Source organism: Neofelis nebulosa, chromosome 15, assembly GCF_028018385.1.
Source record: "Neofelis nebulosa isolate mNeoNeb1 chromosome 15, mNeoNeb1.pri, whole genome shotgun sequence".
In the NCBI taxonomy this organism is placed as follows: Eukaryota; Metazoa; Chordata; class Mammalia; order Carnivora; family Felidae; genus Neofelis; species Neofelis nebulosa.
The window spans coordinates 62,175,721-62,197,617 of NC_080796.1; the positions used below are offsets into that span (position 1 = coordinate 62,175,721).

Below are 21,897 nucleotides of genomic sequence, written 5' to 3' on the forward strand. Positions count from 1 at the left end.
CTGTGCCCAGTTCTCATTTTCTTTTACTTTATCTCTTTAGTGATCGAATCAGCATCTTGACTTTGAACTATCTGTGTGTCCTTACTTCATTAAATAAAATCTCTCTTCTCAGATCTAGAGCTTCACTGACAATAATTTCCACACATTTGTCCCATGGACACCTCAAATAGAGAAAGTCTCAGATTCTCCTTTCCACCCACCTTATAATTGTACTTTCTTCCAACACTTCCCACCCATGTGCAGAGTGGCTGCTCTCAGTCTTATAATTCAACACACCTGGAAGATCCTGAGACCAGATGAAGGACAATGGGATTGGAAAAGAAGAAGTGAACACACAAGATGGAGAAAGAGAAGGTGAGAAAACAAGCAAAAGATGGTTATAATTGTCCGGGCATGACGGGATAAAGGTTTGGAACAGGGAACATGTGTGACCACTCTGTAAACGAATGAACGAATGACTAAATGACTATGTGTATGCAGTTTGTCTGTTTGGTTTACCAAGAAAAATAATAGGACAGGGGTGCCCAGGTGCCTTAGTCAGTTGAGAGTCTGACTCTTGATTTTGGGTCAGGTCATGATCTCAGGGTTGAGGTATTGAGCCCCCCGTTGGGCCCTGCGCTGAGTGTGGAGTCTGCTTGAGATTCTCTCTCTCTCCTGCTCTTCGCCGCTCATGCTCTCTCTCTAAAATATAAATAAATAAATAAATAAATAAATAAATACATACATTCTTTAGAAAATAAAAATAATAGGGCAAAGAAGAGACATTGAAAGGAATAGAACTGATGCGTTAGCTCTTATTTAAAATACATGGTATCATCAGTTTTTATTTTTTGTTAAAAAGTCACAGAGTGTGCTCATTTTTATTAAAAGCGTGGAGGGAATGTAAAATCTGAAAATCATGACCATTTTCAAACTAATTGCGGTTTGGCTCCATGTGGTTTGCAGCAAGGAAGATAAGCGCTGCTGTTTCGGTGTGGACTCCACTCTGAGCCACGCTTTGGAAACATCAGCGACTTATTCTTCACTGTGTGGCTCTTGAGAATGTTTTTCCTAGGCTTGGCCTATCACCCTCAATTCCTATTCCTGTGTAAAAGCACGTGGCGACATGTCCAAAGATGGAATGTCGACACAGTGATATTTTCTAGAAAATTAAAGATATTTCTGGGCCAGCTGATGGGCATACATGAATTTTAAATTGCATCTTATGCTTAGCTATTAAAATATGTCAGAAACATAAATTCCCCTTTGAAGCTATTCTCCTATTTCTTTGAAAATAAAATGTTGATGGGGCGCCTGGGTGGCGCAGTCGGTTAAGCGTCCGACTTCAGCCAGGTCACGATCTCGCGGTCCGTGAGTTCGAGCCCCGCGTCAGGCTCTGGGCTGATGGCTCGGAGCCTGGAGCCTGTTTCCGATTCTGTGTCTCCCTCTCTCTCTGCCCCTCCCCCGTTCATGTTCTGTCTCTCTCTGTCCCAAAAATAAATAAAAAACGTTGAAAAAAAAATTAAAAAAAAAAAAAAAAAGAAAAGAAAATGTTGGGGTGTCTGGGTGGCTCAGTCAGTTAAGTGACTGACTTTGGCTCCGGTCATGATCTCATGGTTCCTATGTTCAAGCCCCGCATCTGGCTCTGTGCTGACAGCTCAGAGCCCGGAGCCTACTTCGGATTCTATGTCTCCTTAGCTCTCTGCCCCTCCCCCACTCACACTCTGACTCTCTTGCAAAAATAAGTAAACACTAAACTTTTTTTTTTAAAGAAACAAAATGTTAAAGTAAAGACAATGTTACAATTTTAATGCAGGAAAAAGATAAGGTTCTCAGAAGAGTGTCTTATTCTGGATCAATCATAACTAAAAAACATCTGTCACAATGCCTAAAAACTTCTTACATGATAGGGGCGCCTGAGAGGTTCAATCGGTTAAGCTCTTGATTTTGACTCAGGTCGAGATTAGCCCTCACGGGGCTCTGTGCTGACAGCTTGGAACCTTCTTGGGATTCTCTCTCTCCCTCCCTCTACCCCTCCCCTGCTCGTTCTCTCTCTCTCTCTCTTTCAAAAATAAACTTAAAAAAACATATGGGATTAATAAATCCTGAGACATTTCAATGTAATCTCTCAAATATTATGTTACACAGAAAGTCAACAGTGGTGAGACGAGGATTCAGCACTCCTGACCCAAATCCTCTCCCTCTTTCATGCCTACCAAATGAGGTTTCCAAGACCTTATAAAATCACCAAAAGGTGTCCTGCCCTGGTGTCTCCCATATAAAATAGCTGTTGAGGTCAATGAGAGTTCTTTGTCTATAGCAATCTCAGAGATGGCTTAGAGGTTTTATTCCACCGGGAAAAACAACATGTTCGCCAATCAGATCTGGGTTCATTTGCTCTACTTTTGGAGGAAAAAAAGGAGAATAAAAATATACGTTCTTTCTGTGATTTTTCTCCCAGACATTTCCCTTTTTATTTCTCAGGCCAGGTAGGCTGCCATCTGAATGGGAATATGAGGCGTCATGACCTTTTTCACCCACCCGTTATGCAGAGTCAGTTTTCCACCATTTAGAATTTAGTGCATCTTTGGTGAAGCCTGACAGGTACATGGAGGGTCGGTGGAGGAGGTTGGAGGAAGGTAAGAAGGCTAAGAAAGCAACCACATAATTTACAATCCTCATGCCCGTAAGAGCACAGCAAGCAGGTAAGGTCGAGCATGCTGTCACAGAGGCACCAGCCAGGCCTCCAAAAGCTACAGGATCTCATTTCATTATCCCATGACCTGCACTGCAGTGCACAGACATCTCACTCTAGGACCATGGCTAATCTACTGTGACAGAATGGGACAACAAGAGCAAAATCGTATACCTTCACTTCCCAGTAACAAGGAGGCTGAATGCAAACCACAGAACCAACATTGCCTGGGGGCCAACATTCTTTTGGAGAACAGCCATGAAGAGTTAGAATCTGTAGAACTTAATGATCAAACTCTGATTCGGTGACTTCACAGTTGTGACCACAGTGCTACATAGCTCTTAAGGGCATTGGCTCTGGGTTCAAATTCTGCCATCTGTGAGCTCCATAACCTTCACTTTGACATGTCTCATTTCAGCTTCCTTAATTATAACGTGGTGATCAGAATAGAGCCAGATGCTTAGGGTTGTTAAGAGAAACGAAGAGACTAATCCATGTAAAATGCATAGCACAGGACATGGTCTCTAGTAAGCACACACTAAATACTAGCCTTTAGGATTATGACAGATACTTCATCAGTGTGTCTTTGATATGCCTCCCTATTTCTTTAGGTCAAGCTATGTATTTTTTGGCTATTCATCTTTCACTACTAAAGAGAGTCTCTTCAATTTCTATAGATTGGCCTAATCAACTTGCCAAGTCACGACAATGAAAAGCTCCCATCTGGACCAATGCCATCACAATTATCTGAATAACTGAGGAAATAGTTACAAGTGTGGTTCTGAAAAGGAGAGATTAACCAAATGTTCCCAGCGTGCTCCAAACATTCTGCCTTCATTGCTTATAATCAGTTCTCACCCAGCTCACCTTGGGATAGTGTAAAATCACAGTACAGAAACAACTGAAGGAAAATAATTAATCTCATGTGCTGCTTTGCCATTTAGAAAACACAATATCGCAGCAGATCATAAATAATATCTTATAGTAGAGAGTCCCATTAACATTAGAGAACGCTGCAGATTCTGAAACTCCTCATTCAGATCGGGCTTTGTATCAGAGATTCCTTTTGTTACCGGACAGGGAAATAAAGGGGGTAGCAGTCAACATTCACTCTTTCCCTTTTAGATTTGAAAAGAAAATGATCCACAGGGATATTTTTGATCTGCAGTGAAATGTAATATTCTGTTCAGGAGGTGACATAAGTATCACGATTTTGGGCGTGGGGAGGTGGCGGCAGAGAGGACCCTGCATATTTTTTGCTTGTTTCCTTTCTCATCAACTGGAAACATGACAGTGGCAGTAGCAAAGCTTCTATCCAGTGTATAAAAACCCAGCACTTAGGCATTTTTGAGTGATAATTCAAGAGGATTAAATTACACTCATGTGACAGGTCAACCTCACTAATGAGGTACATTTCAGTAAACTGTTGACAGAACTGTCTGGAAGGTTCCTTTAATTTACCAACATGTAAGAACATGGGAAAAGCATTAGTCAACTAGATGAAGATTAATAAGTAGTGAGGTCTAGGGGTATTTTACATTAATATCTGACAACCTGAAAGGGTTTTTGTCACCTGCTCTGCTTAGCCCAAGGCAGGCACAGAAAAACTGGTACCTGTTAGTGTGAATGACTTACCAAAGCAATGAAAGGAATTATCCTAAAGAGGGCTGAGTGGAAAATATGTTAGAGAGATTTCTTTTCCTTCCAGTTAACAGGAAGAGTGTTCCTCACAACGTGGGCGATGGTTGCAATAAAGATAAAAGACTGTTTCAAACCTCTTCAGACAGCTACACCAACACTTTCATTCTTGGGATCCTTTGAGTTTGTCCTTACAGAGGAAAACACCTATCTTTATATAGTCATGTATTGACTGGGAATAATGTAAGGTTATTCTTGACCAACTAAGTAATTTATTCCAAGCCAAGGAAAGAGAGAAAATATAGGAAACACGGAAGAACAATAAGAAAGACAAGGAAATCTGCTCATTAAGGTATCAGATACTTACAGAAAAGCTTTCACAGCTGAGATCACACTGGCCAATAAGAAGAGGGCCATGTAATCATTTGCGTCCTTTGGAAAATATTCTGAAACTATTGTTTCTCTAGTGGCAAGCAATATGGCTGAAGAGAAAAAGCAGATTAACCTCAGGTTAATGGATGAACATGGTAACCAACCGGTGGGGGTGTCAACAGATTCCAAAATAGACACCTGGGTTCCAAGATCTACCCGTCTCAACAGTTACTCTCTAGGAGCACCTGGGTGGCTCAGTTGGTTAAGCATCCGACTTCAGCTTAGATCATGATCTCACAGTCCGTGAGTTTGAGCCCCGCGTCGGGCTCTGTGCTGACGGCTCGGAGCCTGGAGCCTGCTTCCCATTCTGTGTCTCCCTCTCTCTCTGCTTCTCCCCTGCTGGTGCTCTTTCTCTCAAAAATAAATAAATGTTAAAAAATTTAAAAAATAGTTATTCTCTATATCTAATCATACTAAAAATCTTAATTTACAGATGTCTTCATAAGACAAGTTATGCTATGAAGGAAAGGTGGGAGCAAAGATGGAAATACTATCTGACTGCATCTATTGGTCAGAAATTATTCTAAACAACTGAGCGCTTTAGAAGGATTAAGAGAAAAAAAGAATTAAGGCAGTAATGACGCCTATAACTCTTGAGTATCAAACATATTACAGGAGACTATGAATTTAGCTACTCCATGCCATCAGCCAATTTAGAAAGCACACCTATTTAGCTTTGAAAGCAGAATAAGCTTCATAGCATTTCCTTGTAGCAAGTTACATTTCTCATTTCACCTTGATATGGCTCTTGCTCTAATGATTTAGCATTTCCAGAATACACAGTGATTTGTTGGAGGTCCCTGGGAGACAGGCTAGGAGAGAGAAGATGGAAAGATTTAAAGAGTAAGAAACCAAACTTTTACACTGGGCCAGCTAGAAGTACACTACCTGAGTGGTAAGAAAGGTGAGGAAATCATTCAGTGTTGTTGTCAACACACACACACACACACACACACACGTAAACCTTCAAGCTGGACCCTGGAGTAAGAGAGAAATTCTGCCAACAGAAAAACTCTAAGAGGTCTGAAAACACTGATAAGGTGTTTGCCAAACAGAAGGGAACTATCACAAAAGGGATACTGCACCAACAGGGTAAAACTTACTTTGCTGGTCTCAGATACGATTTCTGACTCTGAACATTATTTTCGGTATCAGTAATGATCATAATGACGATAATTACTAACATTTGCCCCATGCTCTGCTATTCACAAAGAACTTGCATCACCTCACTTGTTCCTGTGAGGTAAGTAGGGTCAGTTTTTTTTTTATAACACCTGACAGGTGAAGAAGTTGACTTCAGCAATTCCCATTTCGGGGCGCAAAGCTGCCGAGTAAAACAGAAACTCAGGTCCTCTGCCTCCAAATCCAAGTACTTTTTTCACTGTGCTAAACTATACCAAAATATCAATTGGTAGAATATCCGGAGGCAAGGTTGCAGATTCTGATGAGGGCTGATACAACCCAAGTGGGAATCAAATATCCCAGAGGGCATTTGATCTGAGTAGTCCTTATAGAGAATTCCAGAGGAAGGACTCCAGATCTCTACACCCAGGCTAGGTGTCAGGGAGAAAAGCAACTTGATTGTTTTACTTTCCCCTAACTATGTAAAAGAAATAAAGAAGGGGGCAATTTCCAATGTACAATACAATGTTCATTTCCAATGAACAATATAAAATTAAAATAAAGACAAACTAGCAGCAAAGAAGATAATTTAGAACAGTTTAGAATTCACACCTATAAAATGTTTTAGTAAAAAGGTCTTAGTTGAAAATATTCACTTTAACAGTGATACTTTTACACAGAATGTGTATATAGGCGTTGCTAAATCTTGGCCACATGTACATATAATATGGTTCTGGGGTGCCTGATGGCTTGGTTGTTTGAGTGTCCAACTCTTAGTTTTGGCTCAGGTCATGATTTCATGGTCACGGGGTCAAGCCCCGAGTTGGGTTCTGCACTGAGCGTGGAGTCTGGTTGGGATTCTCTCTCTCTCTCTCTCTCTCTCTCTCTCTCTCTCTCTCTCTCCTTCTGCCCCCCTCCCCTGTTCATGCTCTCTCTCACTCTCTCTCAATAATAATAATAATAATAATAATAATAATAAATAATAATAATAATATGGTTCTAAACAGTTTTAGGTTAAAAAGGCTGTTCTGGCTGTTACTCTGACCATGTAACCCTCAACTATCAAATAATAGCTTGATGTAAATAGTTTTAAAATTAAAAATAGACAACCAAACTTTGTGTAATATTGACTCAGCTAGCTAATCAATGATTCTGGAAAGCTTTGATAATACTCATAGGTGATAATAGATTTTTTTGACTGCTTACTATGAGTTAGAAACTGTGCACTTATAAGCATTATGTAATTTCATCCCCCCATAATTCTGTGGACGTTGGTGCTGTCATTAGCCACACAGAATATGCAAAAAGCCTGCTGAGGACATAGGTACACTGTCCACACTGCACAGCTAGTCATCAGCAGGGCCACCACTTGAATCCAGGTCTGTATTATTCCAGAGTCCAGCCCCTTGACCATGCTGGCTTGGCTTTACTTTGGCCACATCCTGCTTCTCAGTGAACTTTCTAACGTTTTGCTATATTACTCATTCTGGCTATCTAACCTAAAGATAGCTTAGTTTGGAAAGACGGAACGAAGTTCAATCAACTGGAAGCAAAATGGAATATACAATAGATAATTTAAAAAGTCTACTTTCTGATCAATGGGGAAAGTTGGTGCCAAGCTGAGGAACCAGTACCTGGCCAGGAATAGTACCAGAAGTGGTTCCCTTTTAATCTTCTAGATAAACTTGAATTTGTATGCCAATATGTATTACAAAGATTTTAATCCTGTTTATAACAGGAAAAAACACTTGTATGGAACCAAAGGAATAAATACATTCTGACAATTATATGTAATAGAATATATATAACCATGAAAAGAAATTAAGTAGATTCATATGTGCTAATACAGATCAATTACTAAGATGTATTGTTAAGTTCAAAATCCAGATGTTAAGTAGTATGTCTGGTAATGTTACAAATATTTTTTAAAGGACAGATACCCAAACTTACATGAAATATAATATCATTGGAAGGATCTACAAGATTCTGACATTAATTTTCTCTGTAGGGGGTATCTGATTCAGAGAAAAGGGAAAGGCTCCTTTTTTTGAGAGAGAGAGAGAGACAGAGAGACAGAGAGCAAGTGGGGTAGAGGCAGAGAGAGAAGGAGACACAGAATCTGAAGCAGGCTCCACGCTGCATCTCAGGCTCCAAGCTGTCTGCACAGAGCCCTATGTGGGGTTTGAGCCCACAAGCCACGAGAACGTGACCTGAGCCGAAGTTGGGTATTTAACTGACTGAGCCACCCAGGCACCCCAAAACTACTTTTTAATGTATAATTATTGGTATTGTTCCTTGTGTCATGTGCATGAATTACTTAAAATTATTTTAACATTAATAAAAAATAACAGGTTCAATGTTTATTGACCTGAACAATGGTTAGAGCACATGGGCCATGTTGATCCAGAAACACTGGCCTTGGAAACAGATAAAAATGTTAAATTTGGTTCTATCAGAAGCTAGCAGGGCAGAGTTTTTGTACAAGGTATTTAATCTCTCTTTCAGTAACGATTTCATTTATGAGAAATTGGTATCACGGTATCCACTCTACATCTACAAGTTCCTGAGAGATAATACACAGTAAAGCAGTCTCCAAAGTATGTTGTCGTTGCTGCTGCTGTGGTTACGTGGTGAGGTAGGTTCTGGTCCTGTCTGGAAAGACACGCAGTCAGGAAGGCGAGACTTACCATGGGTAGCTTGACGGGCTACGTTGAGGGGTCAACCAAATACTTGCCAAATACTCACTGTACTTAGTACCATATTCCTATTGTTTTGCAACTAGATGTGAAAATATTCATGACTTCCCTTTTAGAGGAAAATATTTGTTTGGAGAAATACTTGAATGAGTCTTTGGGGTAGAACCAAACCTGAGAGGGACCTTGGCGAGACAGAGAGAGAGAAACAGTCTTGCTCCTTTGAAAAAGGTGAAGAGGGGAGAAAGAGAAGGATGAAGGTTGAGACCAACAAAAGGTCGGGGGCTCAGCAATGTGACCCCGCCACACCGTGTGTCACTGAAACCACAAAATGGCGAAGGCGAGCAGAGTTTGGGGGAAGCCAGTTAAAAGGCTAACTATAACATTCACAGGTTCTCTCAAGACAACGGAGGCAGGGAGCATGAGAGGGAGACCCAGAGGGAGAAGCACAAGGAAGTAAAAACCCAAGGACGCCTATGGATTGAGATCCGGATCAGGTTTATCTTAGAAGAGTCAGGGGCAGGGGCCCCAGCCGACTTCAGGGTGAATGCTATTTCTCCAAACAGGTACTTGGCCATTAAAGTTCAATACACCTTAATGTTAGACTGAGTTTACAGAGCACAACTCCGGGAGAGTCGGCCCAGAGGATTGATTATCCACAATCAGCAGCAGCATTTGTAGGTGAAGTGCAAATTGCCTTCCATGGTGCTTGACCCTTCCAAACCATAATGATAATTGCCACTGTGTTGCAAGCTGGACTTATGAACAACTCAGGGGTTAGTGCCCTCCCCTCAGGAAGGCTACCAAGTAGTAGGGACTGCATACATCTGATTGTGACAAATTACTAGTTTACCTGCTAATCAGTGCACAGTAGGAGGTATTTTGTAATATCACCAAAGCAGGAAACACCACCAGTCTCACCTCAATAAAATGAAATGAGATGAAATGAAATAAAATAAAATCTACTGCTTCTATATACTTCTAGTAAGAAATGAAACAGGCTCAATTTTAATCACGCGAGCAATAAATCAAATATCAAATTTAAAACAATGAACTGCAAAGAGCCTCCTCAAAGTCACTTAGCATTGATAAATTAGTAATGTATTATTAAATTATTCATATCTTTTTTTTTTCCTTTGGACTATAATGATATACTGTACACAGCACTGATAATTTACTTAGGTTGAGTCCATTCATTTAATTATGCTGCTAAACTTGGTAGGCCAATTGGTCATCATGAGAGTTTCCAGGCAAGCTAATCACAAATATATAGAACATGTCCCTTATTGTCCCCAGCGGCTAAGTGCTAAAATGCTATTTAGTGCTCAGAAGGTTAATGTCCTGCTTATGTAAATTGTCCAATTTAGCATTCGGCAGCAGTATCATAAATTCTGGCTCCAGGATTTCATTAAACGTATGTTCAAACTAGTTGACCTTAAAGGTTAACAAGCACAAGTTAAACAGGACAATTATTTAACTCACTTCTTATCAAGAGACTGAAGCGTACTCGCCATTTAATGGCTCCGCATACTTCACAATTAGAATTCTTATAAGGTCTCCGATAAAAGTGCAGGTCATGAATTTTCATAAGGGTGTCAGATAATAACTATTTATCTGCACTTGTTTTTCTTTCTTATAAACTTAAACTTTGATCTTAACATTCAATTAGAAATGATTCCACAGAGAAGGACTAGGTGACTCTAGGAGCTAGTGTTCGCTTTCATCCGGGTCTGCACGAGGATTTAAAACACGGGATCTGCGTGTCCATTCGTGGAAATTAATGTAAAAGTCAGAGACTCACTGTGAAGTGTGCAGAGCTCAGATGAAGCATTTGGCCCAACACTGAGTTACAGTATCTCCTACTGTTTGGGGGCATTAGATCAAACATTATTCTTTTCTTAAAAGGCCCTCAAATGCCTATTAATCTCCTGGAGGAATTGCATTGTCCTTTACACTTATATTATTATGGGTTGTAATATGACGTAACTGAAAGTTAGATTATTCCAGGCATCCTTTTCCCTGATTCTTGTTTTCTCTCCTCGCTCTCCTTGGGCATTTTGAAAAATGAGCAAAGCTTGGGGAGACTGCTATCCGGGGCCGTGGTGACGCAGAGACTTGGCCATGGGCTGACATTTCCTCACACTTCCCTATGTGGCAGGATCAGGCAGTGACTTCAGGCACACATTGCATCGGTAACCGCACACGAAGATTCTCAACAGTAGCCAGTCGCTGTACTCCAGGAAAGGCACAGGAACACCCTCTCCTTGCAGGCTCAACTGTTCCTACTACGTACTCTTTGGGAGATAAAACGACTCAGAGCAAACAGGGTCTTATTAATAAATCATGCGCTGAATTTCTGTTAGGAGCTGAAATGGAGCAAAATAGGTCAAAATTGCCTATGGGCACATCTACTGGGGGCATCATAAATAATTTTTTTAATTTGGTAATACTCATAAAAATATAATTAAATGTAATGAGAGGAAAGGGACAGACGGGTGGGTAGGTGGGTGGATAGATATTAAATACCTGTGCTTGGCCCGGTTCTTCTTTTTGGACTTGTTATTCCCCGAGGTTGCTTATTGTGAAGAGCTATTTAAAGAAATAATACGAGGAAGAAATATTTGCTGGCATGAAAAAATGTGACAGTGTTTTATACCCTCTTGTGTTGCTCTTCATCCAAACTTCATCTTGTGAATATTGGCTTCAAATCCTGCCTGAAAGGGGACATAAATAAAGCGAAATGGCTAATGGACTAAAAACACTTATGATCAGGTTTTCATAACTAACATTATTGATAGCTTCTTTTGCACATGCACTCACACACAGCACAATACCCATTCCTAAAGTAAGATTTAGAGCCCTATTTGCAATAAAAAGGCTAGCACATGCAAATAAAGAATGCGAAAGTGAGGCCAGCAGATGGCATTCCCCCAGAAAGGGAGAAAAATGCGCCCCCCCCCCCAAGGCAAAGATGACCACAGGGGAAACAGAACCCTTCAGATTTCAGCCGTGCCTGGGCTTTTCACTGCATCCTGGAATGGTCTTCAGGGACAGAGAGTTCTTTAGTCCTTAATTTGGAAACGACCACTCCTTTCTACTTTATGGCATTAGTATTTGAACTTGGCCAGGTAAATAGGTATGTGTGTCTGTCCGTTAAAACAATAGCAAGATTGTCATGCAGGAAATGTGACAGTAGAAATCAGGATGGTGGCAAGATGGGAATTATTTTCATAGGATCTGGTGCATTCCATGTCAATTTTAACATGGTCTTCCTGGGTTTCCTTCTCATTAATTTCTCCATTTTAGCAAACACTGTTGAAGAAAAACTTTCCCAATGCCTAGAAATTCATTTGATGTTGAAAAATTTCTCACCAATAATTATTTAAAAATATTTTAGCTGTAGTTACAATTAGAAGATGCTAACAAGGCAGAAAGCATTTTATCTGTCTCTTGCTATTTAGATACAGTTTTGGGGGCATGACTTTTTTTCTGTTTTAGTTTGTATCATTCCTATGTCAGCAGAAAAAACTTCTCCTTCCAAATCTGGACTTTATTATTATACTATTAAAAATTAAGTCTAGGGGCACCTGGGTGGCTCAGTCGGTTAAGCGGCGACTTCGGCTCAGGTCATGATCTCGCGGTCCGTGAGTTCGAGCCCCGCGTCGGGCTCTGTGCTGACAGCTCAGAGCCTGGAGCCTGTTTCGGATTCTGTGTCTCCCTCTCTCTCTCTCTGACCCTCCTCCGTTCATGCTCTGTCTCTCTGTCTCAAAAAAATAAATAAAAGTTAAAAAAAGTTTAAAAAAAAATTAAGTCTAGATTACATAGCAAACTGTAAATTAGGGATTTATTAAATTAAATCAATTAGAAAGAACATTTAAGGAATTGGTATAGTTACTCAGGTATACAGTCTCTATTACACTAGAGTCCCCTCCTTCAATTACATTGAAAACATGAAAACAGTGGAATCTTGGTGTACTGTTCCCTTTGGGGGGAGCTCTACATTAATATTGGAGTTTGTCTAATATTAGGTACAGCATAAGGAATATAGTCAATGATATTGTTATAGCATTGTATGGTCACAGATTGTAGCTAAACTTGTGGTGAGCACAGCATAATGTATAGAGTTGGGGAATCACTATGTTGTACACCAGACACTAATGTAACATTCCGTGTAAACTACACACACACACACACACACACACACACACACACACACACATATATAAATATAGGAGCACCTGGGTAGCTTAGTCAGTTAAGTGTCCAACTCTTGATTTCAGCTCAGGTCATGATCTCGTGGTTCCTAGAACCAAGCCCCAGGTCAGGTTCTGCACTGACAGCACAAAGTCTGCTTTGGAGTCTCTCTCTCTCTCTCTCTCTCTCTCTGCCCCTTCCCTGCTCATGCTCTTTCTCACTCAAAATAAATAAATAAACAAAAAAATTTAAATATATACATATATAAATATATATGTATTTGAATTCTTCATCTCTGCACTCTAAAGAATAGTGGTAAGTTCAAAGTTATACAGCAATCAAGAGCAAAACCTAGGGCACCTGAGTGGCTCAGTCAGTTGAGTGTCCGACTCTTGATTTCAACTCAGGTCATGATCTCACTGCTGGTGAGATTGAGCACCCCTTGGGCTTTGCGCTCATGGCACCGAGCCTGCTTGGGATTCTCTCACTCCCTCTCTCTCTGTCGTTCTCTCTCAACACAAATAAATGAACATTAAAAAAAAAAAAGAACAACAAAATCTTCCTCCCTTTCAGAATCTGATGGTCTCCCAAAGTATTACTACTGAGAGAAAAAAAGTGTTTTATACAGGGAATTGCAACCGGGACTTCAAGCATGATACTATCAGGATTTAGGTGCAAGTACTTACTTTTGTCCTTTCTTTTGTCTGAGTTTGAGTGTGATAGAGAACAAAGAAAAGTGTGTCAAGAGGGGTGCGATATGACTACAGATTTGTCATAAGTGGAATAGCCGTTGTGCAGAGCTACGCGTAGACCTCACTTCCAATAGCAAACACAAGTGTAATCAACAACATCTGCAGGGGAGCTGGAAACTGTGAGACTCGTGTGGCCCTGCTCCCGCAGCCCCTCATTCTGCCCACTCTCACCTCCTAACAAAGAAGGGCCAGCAGCCCAAATCCCAAAGCTGCGGGTTAGCATCGATCCAAACAGCGTCCACTCCAGGAGATGCAGCTCAAATGTATTCCAAGTTGTGCAACATCTAGGAGCGTGAATCCTGGTCGACATCAAGAATGGCTGCCAGCTGCGTAAAGACAGACGGAAGATGTGGTGCCTGGTGGTTCAGTCAGTTGTGCTCTCGCTCTCTCTCAAAAATAAATAAATAAACTTTAAAGAAGGATGTAAGACACACTGGAACAAGAGAGGGGAGGCGGTTGTTGTAAGTTGACTTGTCTCCCCCAGAAACATATGTTGAAATCTTAATCTCTGGTGCCTGTGAATGTGATCTTACTTGGAAATAGGATCTTTTCTTTTTTTTTTTTTTTTAATTTTTTTTCAACGTTTTTTATTTATTTTGGGGACAGAGAGAGACAGAGCATGAACGGGGGAGGGGCAGAGAGAGAGGGAGACACAGAATCGGAAACAGGCTCCAGGCTCCGAGCCATCAGCCCAGAGCCTGACGCGGGGCTCGAACTCACGGACCGCGAGATCGTGACCTGGCTGAAGTCGGACGCTTAACCGACTGTGCCACCCAGGCGCCCCGGAAATAGGATCTTTTCTATACTGGCCACCCATTATGTGCCGGATACTGGAGTTACAAGTCAGACACAGAAACTTTACTCAAGAAGTGTCATTCTCCTCCAAATCTCAGTTTCCTCCTCTATTAATTTGGGGCTAATTAATTTGGGGCTGATTAGGTTAACACCTAATCCATGGGGGAAAGTATAAGGAATGGGTAAGATATAATACATGTGAAGGGCGTTGAAAAGCCCAGTAATATTAGCTACTATTTCCACTGGATTGGAAATTCCTTAAGAGTAAAAACAATTTCCTATTTACCTTTGTCTCCCTGCATCTTGCACAGTGTTTGACATTCAGCAAATACTTAATAAATATTTATTGTGTGATTATGAACACCAGTACAGATCAAATTAGTCACATCCTGGTCTGCTCGTCTTCATTCAACTAGTATAGCACTTTGAACATTAAACCGTACGATGTGAGAGTGTATCATGGGCATCTTTGTAATCCTCTGCCCCTCACCTGACACAATCCCCGGAACATAGAAGGTACTTGGTATTTATCAGAGTAAAAAGCTTGTCAGTTAATAATCATTCTAAATAGAAAACGTAAGGTTGGAAGCAGCAGCAGCACTTAGATATGTCTTCTTCGACCCTTCCAGAACTGGTGTCCATATGGCTGCAAATACTGAAGATTTTAAGTTTGTAGACTCTTCCCTCCTCAGGCTTTGAAATAACCCTAGCCATGCTTGTTAGTGTATAAGAGGCTGGGTGGACATCAGGCAAGATTTCCATGAAAAAGGGACTTTTCAAGTAACATTTAGATGAGTAGGAGTTGTAAGACTACAAAGACCTAGAAATGGGAGATAAGATAGCATACTTGTAAAACTAATAGAAACCCAGCAAGCCTGAAGCATAGTGAGGAGGAGAGTAGTCCAAGATAAGGCTGAGAGGTAGGCGGGGGTGTGGCCAAGATTTTCAGCCTCGGCACTATTGACATTTGGGGTCAGATAATCCTTTGTTGCGGGGGCTTGTCCTTGCTTGGCAGGATGTTTAGCAGCATAATCACTAGACGCCAATAGTACACCCCAGTGTAACAACCAAAAGGTCTCCAGGTACTGCCAAAAGGCCCCTTAAGGAACATACTCTCTGGGATGGAGAAGCACTTGCAGGCCACGTGAAAAAGGACAGGAGGTCACTATGATCGACTTGCATTTTGAAAAACATAAAAATAAAAATAAATCACTCTGCTTAGCGCATGCACGGAGACCAACAGGGAGGCCATTGCAAGAGGTCCACAGCAGGGATTTTGGAGGCTTTGACCAAGATAGTGGCAGTAGGATGGAAAGAAGCTGATAGATTCAAGAGGAATTAGGAAGCAAAATATGAATAGTATTGATAATCTTGCCAGGCATTTTGTAAATGACCATTTCACTGTTTTATCTGACCCTGCTCAAGACCTAGGAAAGAACCAGCAGAGCCAGGACTTCCTGTTAGTGTCTGATTCAATTGGTTGCATCCTTTTTTCAGATCCAGGAACCTTCTTTGCTTATTAGTTATTGCTTATCCCTGTAATTTCTAACTCTACACTTTTTATTAAGGTTGACCTTGGAACTGTGATCTGACGGACACTGTTTGATTTCCACTTGAGGTGAAACTCAAGCAACACATGCCCTTTTCGATTACCTACCTGTTTGTCCCGGAAGCAGGATTACTAGAAGCTTGTCAAAGCTGTTAGTGTCTTTACATTGACCTTTATTTTACAAGAAAAACTCAGGAATAATCTCAGTTTTAAAGGAAAAGAAACATAATTGTTAAGTGTGCCATGGCCTAAGCATCTGCTGCCAGCCACAGTATGGTCTTTTGGTTATCTCACAGAAAAATCAACAGTCGTCAGAATATATTTATTACCTTACTTAGTGGATTTCAGTAACAATCTCATTATGCCCACCCTCACACAGTACAAGCCTTTCTCCATTAGAAGAAGGAACAAAAGGTCATAGCTTTCCTACAATTTCTATACACTAATTACAGAGACCCTTTACTAGGTAAGCCTGAACATAATTGGGCCATTACTGAATCCCACCATGAAATTAAAAATATACAATTTTATTCTTATTGGTTTTCCTGTGAGTGAGACACAGATCATCAATGGATATTCAAAGGGTAGCAAGAATTTTCTTGATGGGTTTTCCAGCTACGAAATTCCAGCTCCAGGGATTCTATTAATATTCCTCGTATTAAAGAACCTTATGGACAGGTGGCCATTTGCGACCTCCTCCTGATCCAAAGCAATTCTAAATATCTACTTTTATAGTTGTGAACCTTATTCAATGGCAAGTTCAGGAAATAATATTGATGCCTATAAGAAACCTTTTTCCTTCAGAAAGTCATCAAAGTGTCCTCAAAGCCAGCAGTGTTCCAGGAACAATTTAATAAGACCCCTTCAAAACTGTGTGTAAATATACATAATAACGAAAAGGTAGTACTGTTTCAACCTAGAGCTATATGTAAATGTCTGAATTAGGACATCTGAATCTGGTCTCAAGTCACTAAGAGAATCACTTGCTTCATGGACACACTTCTACTCTGGAAGTGAGGCTAGCTACTAACTCCTATCGCAAAGCTTAACGTTCTTCATCCAATTATCTTTCTTCCAGTGCAATGACAAGGTCCTAGTGCAATGAGTTTGGTGAAATCAAGGCCCAATGTTGTCTAGTTTCCTTCTTAAGAAAATTAAGTTTTGTGGTGTCTGGGTGGTTTAGTCAGTTGGGCAACCGACTTGATTTTGGCTCAGGTCATGATCTCACAGTTTGTGACTGCATCAGGCTCTGCACTGACAGCTTGGAGCCTGCTTGGGAGTCTCTCTTTCCCTCTCACTCTGCCCCTCCCCTACTCTTGCCTTATCTTTCTCCCAAAATAAGTAAATAAACTTTAAAAAAAAAGAAAATTAAATTTCACGTTTTCCACTTTTATATAAATAAATCCATTTGAAATGACAAAATGAAAAGAACTTGAAAGAAAAATCAGAAAAGCCAAGGAGGCAATGTCCTTAGAAGGTATTTGTTACGATAATGGCCATTTTTTTCCTTTCTTGTGATAATGACTATTATTGGGCTTGATCAAACACATGACCACACCTAATTCTTTTTTTAAAGAAAAGTTCTTTCAATACCACAACAGCACCCCGAGGTAGCAGAGTACAAGAAATTGGAAAGTTAATATTTCATTAGAGCCTGAAAAAGCCAATCTTGTTATCTATGGAGAGGCAACATGGCACAGAAGGAAGAACACAGAGCTGGGAGTCAAGCACATGAGTGCTGGAATGTTCCTCCTCCTGTGTGGCCTTGGGAGTATCTCAACCAAACTCAGTCTCTTCTATTGAAGGATTGCAAGCATTAAAATTCTATGAGTAAAAAGAAATAAAATCTACAAGATTGCCTGTTGTTGTTTTTTAACCCTCTATGACTTTACATGGCCATGAGAGGCAACAGAAACATCAATTCCTTTGCCCACAAATGAATGATTTGTCTTTTGGTGATTTGTTCCTGAATCTCTTCCTCAACTTGGGAGCTCCGTCACCTGACTCAGTGCATATTGTGATCCTTTTCTGTCCAGGTCCAGGATCATTCTGAAAATAGAAATGTTTTTCTCACACCACTAGGCAGCAAATATTCAGACCAAGATTGGCAGGGTAGACAAATCTCTCCATTGTCTAAACTTCGAGCTTCCTGTTATTACCCATCTGTGAAGCAGAGATTCCAAAAACAAAAATCCCTGTTTTTTTGGACAAAGAAGCCTGAGGGTGTGGAATGGCGCACTGTGCCACATGCTGGGCCCATGTTTTGATCCCAGGAAGTGTAACCAATACCCATAAATTCAATAAGAAATAATTCCTGAAAAACCTGTAGGGTAACAACATCGGTGCTCAGTGCTGAGCTTCCCTTCCAGGTACTGAAAGGAAAGAATATTTCGGTGCTAGCAATATTGTAATTAGATGGCAGAAAATCTGATGACAAAAATCCTCATGTCATAATATTTAGTAGAGAAGTACTATACACAGCTTATGATGCAAATTATATTTAAGTATAAGTAAATATATTTTTCTTTATATACATCTTTTAAAAACTCTTACAGTGAAAATTTATCAATTTGTTGTAAAGAATACAACAAATTAAAATGTTCTTATTAATTTTGAAAAAGAATACAGCAAATTTAATTTTGAAAAAATAGAAATATTTGGGAAATCTACATAAGTGGAGAAGTCACTTCAGTTTTTATTTTTACTTATTATTTTACAACTTATTATTTATTTATTTTAAAATCGTATCCATATATTGATGACTTTGTCTTGATGTGCCAAAAATTTACAGGCTTTGGCTAAGCACGGAAGAGATGGGTATTATTGCATTCAAATGCTCACTTGCTTTCTTTTCTTTTTCTTTCTTTCTTTCTTTCTTTCTTTCTTTCTTTCTTTCTTTCTTGCTTTCTTGCTTTCTTGCTTTCTTGCTTTCTTGCTTTCTTGCTTTCTTTCTTGCTTTCTTTTTTTCTTTTTTTTTGGAAGGGGTAGGGAGATCTTGTGACACATATGGTCAATTAGAAGCAAGAAACTCAATATCCCTGCCATCGATCTCATAGCACTTGGTATTATATGAGCATTTGTCTACAGTGCTTTATTGTGCAATTAACAAAAATGAGGGGGATGGCTTTAAAGTAACTAGTTTGGAAACATTCTATCTTTGTAGATAAAGCTGAATGTGTTATCTTTCCTGAATCAATGAGATGGTGCTCATGAAATGACAACTACGTAGTCAATAAAAATAGAACTTAAAGGGGCGCCTGGGTGGCTCAGTCAGTTGAGCATCCAACTCTTCATTCAGGCTCAGGTCACGATCCCAGGTTGCACATGATCCCTCAGTGCAGAGCCTCCTTGGGATTCTCTCTGTGTCCCTCTGTCCCTCTCCCCTGCTCTCTCTCTCTGTCTAAAAAAACTTTTTAAATTAAATGTTAAAAAAGGAAACAATATAGAACTTAAATACAAAAGTCTACATACTGTATAATTCTATTCATAGGAAATTCTAGAAAAGGCAACATTCTTGTGTCAGAAAGTGTATCAGTTGTTGCCAGGCGCTGATGGTGGGCTGTGGAAATCTAATACAAAGGGACACAAGGGAATTCAGGGAGCGGAGATTTTTTCTATATCCTGATGATTGTGGTGGTTACACAGGTTTATAAAATTACAAGCATTCAACAAACTATGCATCTCAAATTGTTCATATTTTAGTGTATGTAAATGATACCTTAATAAACATAAAAGAGGGAGAGAATGGGCAAGACTTGTCCAGACCTATTTATTTGAGGCAAGACCTACGTAAGTTTCTGGCAAGAAGGCAAATGGCGGTATTTACCATACATGGTAAGAGTTCTGTGAGAGAATCCCTCAGAGGATCATTACTTGACATTTTTCTGGTTTATTTCTTGGTTGGTTGATAGGATTTATGTCTACCCACTCCTACAAAAATATAATCTCTAAAAGAAGAATGCCCTCTTTGGTCTTGTTCTTAGCTATATCATAAGCATACAGAATACTGTCTAAGAAAGGTAGCCCAAAGTACTTTTTGACTGAATGAAATAAATGAATATATAAGATAATTTCAGATCCCCGTAGGACAATGGAGATTCCTTATGATAACTATGATTTTCAGTTATCATTTGCCCGAACTAAATATTTCCTGTAAGGTGAGTATGGATAATAATTTTGAGACATTAATTTGTCTTTTGCTTTCTAATCTCTCCTTCCTTTCCAGCTGTGAGCAGACACCTAGGCTTTTGCAGTTACATTGATCATGGGACTGTTGCAGAGTGATAAGCAAGCTGTTTGAAATCCGTTGCTCTTCAAGTCTTTGTAAAATCATGTGTTTTTTCCTAAGAGATTGTGTGTCCCAGTGGTGTTAGAAAGAGTAGGGAATACTTTTAAGAATAACAAAGGGGAGGGGTGCTTGGGTGGCTCAGTCAGTTGAGCATCTGACTCTTGATTTCAGCTTAGGTCATGATCCCAAGGTCATGGGATCAAGCCCTGCATCAGGCTCTGCATTGAGTGTGGAGCCTGCTTAAGATTCTTTCTCTCTCTCCTTCTGTCCCTCTCCCCCACTTGGGCATGTGTGCTCTCTCTCTCTCTCTAAAATTAAAAAAAAAGAATAAAAGAATAACAAAGGAGGGCAGAGGCATTTCCTGGGAACCAGAACAAGGAGTGGTGGGTTACCCTAAGGCGGCAGTATAGGGAAGCCATACTGAGTGGAAAACAGTCACCACCAGACGATCAGACCAACTTTCCCAGTTGAGATCATCCCTCCTAGATTGCCATGGGATTTCATACTTGTACAGTGAGCTCAGATCCACCAAAGACTGGACTCTGGACTGTATGTGACTTTTGCTCATCTTCCAATATTGATGATCAGATGAACTCCATCGTTACTGCATCTCCTTGTTTCCCTCAGTCACCACTTCTGGATCATCCATTTTCATCCAGAAACTTGTCCAGTGCTCCTTCAAAGATTCCTTACCTGATCCAGTCTCTCTCCTTCCTGTCCTTTCAAACCCCTTTACTGTGCTCTACATCAACCAGAATTGCCATCAGCAAACCCTCTACATCTTTAACCTCTTCTTTCAGGATTCTTTTCATACCCTTGTTTAGATGGAAGTTGGCTGACCTTGGAAGTTCCTCATAGGAAGGCTTGTTTATCTTTTCCACCTGTACCTAAAGTAGCTCAAGTATTCTTCATGTTCTTCTCTGCTAATCTTGCTTCTCCTCTTCTAAAACCACATTTTCCTGAAATGTCTGCTCCCTACTCACCTTACTGTGTTGGCCTCAATCTCAGCACTGTATTTACTAAGGATAGTAGCACCTGCTACCATCATTGGTTACTTCAGCCTTCACATTGACTTGTGGCACTCTCACTGTGCATCAGATTCATCCGGGACAGAGGGCTTTTAAAAAATACCAGTGCTGACACCCCATCCCCAGAGTGTTTGGATTTACTTATTCTGGAATAGGACTTGACTCTTAGCAGGAAGGAGATCTTCCACCTCAACCCACTCCCATCCATCCCACAGAAGGAGGCAAAAGTGCTCCAATTCTCCTGCCCAATGAGATGGAAAGCAGATTTAACTTCAGACCTGAGTTTTTAATGAAATCATAAGGGTTGCCACAAAAGGGGGCTGGGGCATTAGATACTGTGTTTATTTTGGGCCATCTGGGAGAGCCTAGAGTCATTCATTTATTCACTTAATAAGTAGTTATTAAGCATCTAAAATAACCTAAGCAATTATTTTTAGGTTCTCCATACCAGAAGGCATTTCTCTGCACATATGGTCTGCCATCTTGCTGAAAACCAGAGTCTTTTATTTGCTACCTCCCTCTGCCAGGGCTTTCTTTCCAGTCATTCCACTGAACTCTTGACAAATTCCCTAGTAATCTCCTCTTTGGATACATTCCCGTCCTCACCTAGCTTGACCTCACAACAGTATCTATGAAAGATGATGCTTGCTTCTTTTTTGAAACACTTTCCTCTCTCGCTTTCCTAATTTCCCAATTCTTTCTACTTTCTGGCTATATGTTTAGAGCTCCTCG

General features: G+C 40.3%; 1 long non-coding RNA gene across 3 annotated transcripts in view; it reads right to left on the bottom strand.

Annotated features, from left to right (window-relative positions):
- Positions 1–475: 475 nt before the first annotated feature.
- The window catches only part of LOC131495602 (uncharacterized), a 31,850-nt gene continuing 10,428 nt past the window's right edge, over positions 476–21,897 (bottom strand). For 2 of the 3 annotated variants that reach the window (XR_009254015.1, XR_009254013.1), the window contains 5 exons: positions 13,677–13,831; positions 11,086–11,273; positions 9,413–10,925; positions 4,680–4,794; positions 476–679 (listed from right to left, as the gene is read on the bottom strand). This is a non-coding gene — a long non-coding RNA (uncharacterized LOC131495602). The remainder of the gene's footprint in view (positions 680–4,679; positions 4,795–9,412; positions 10,926–11,085; positions 11,274–13,676; positions 13,832–21,897) is intronic. The other variant, XR_009254014.1, reaches the window with a different exon arrangement.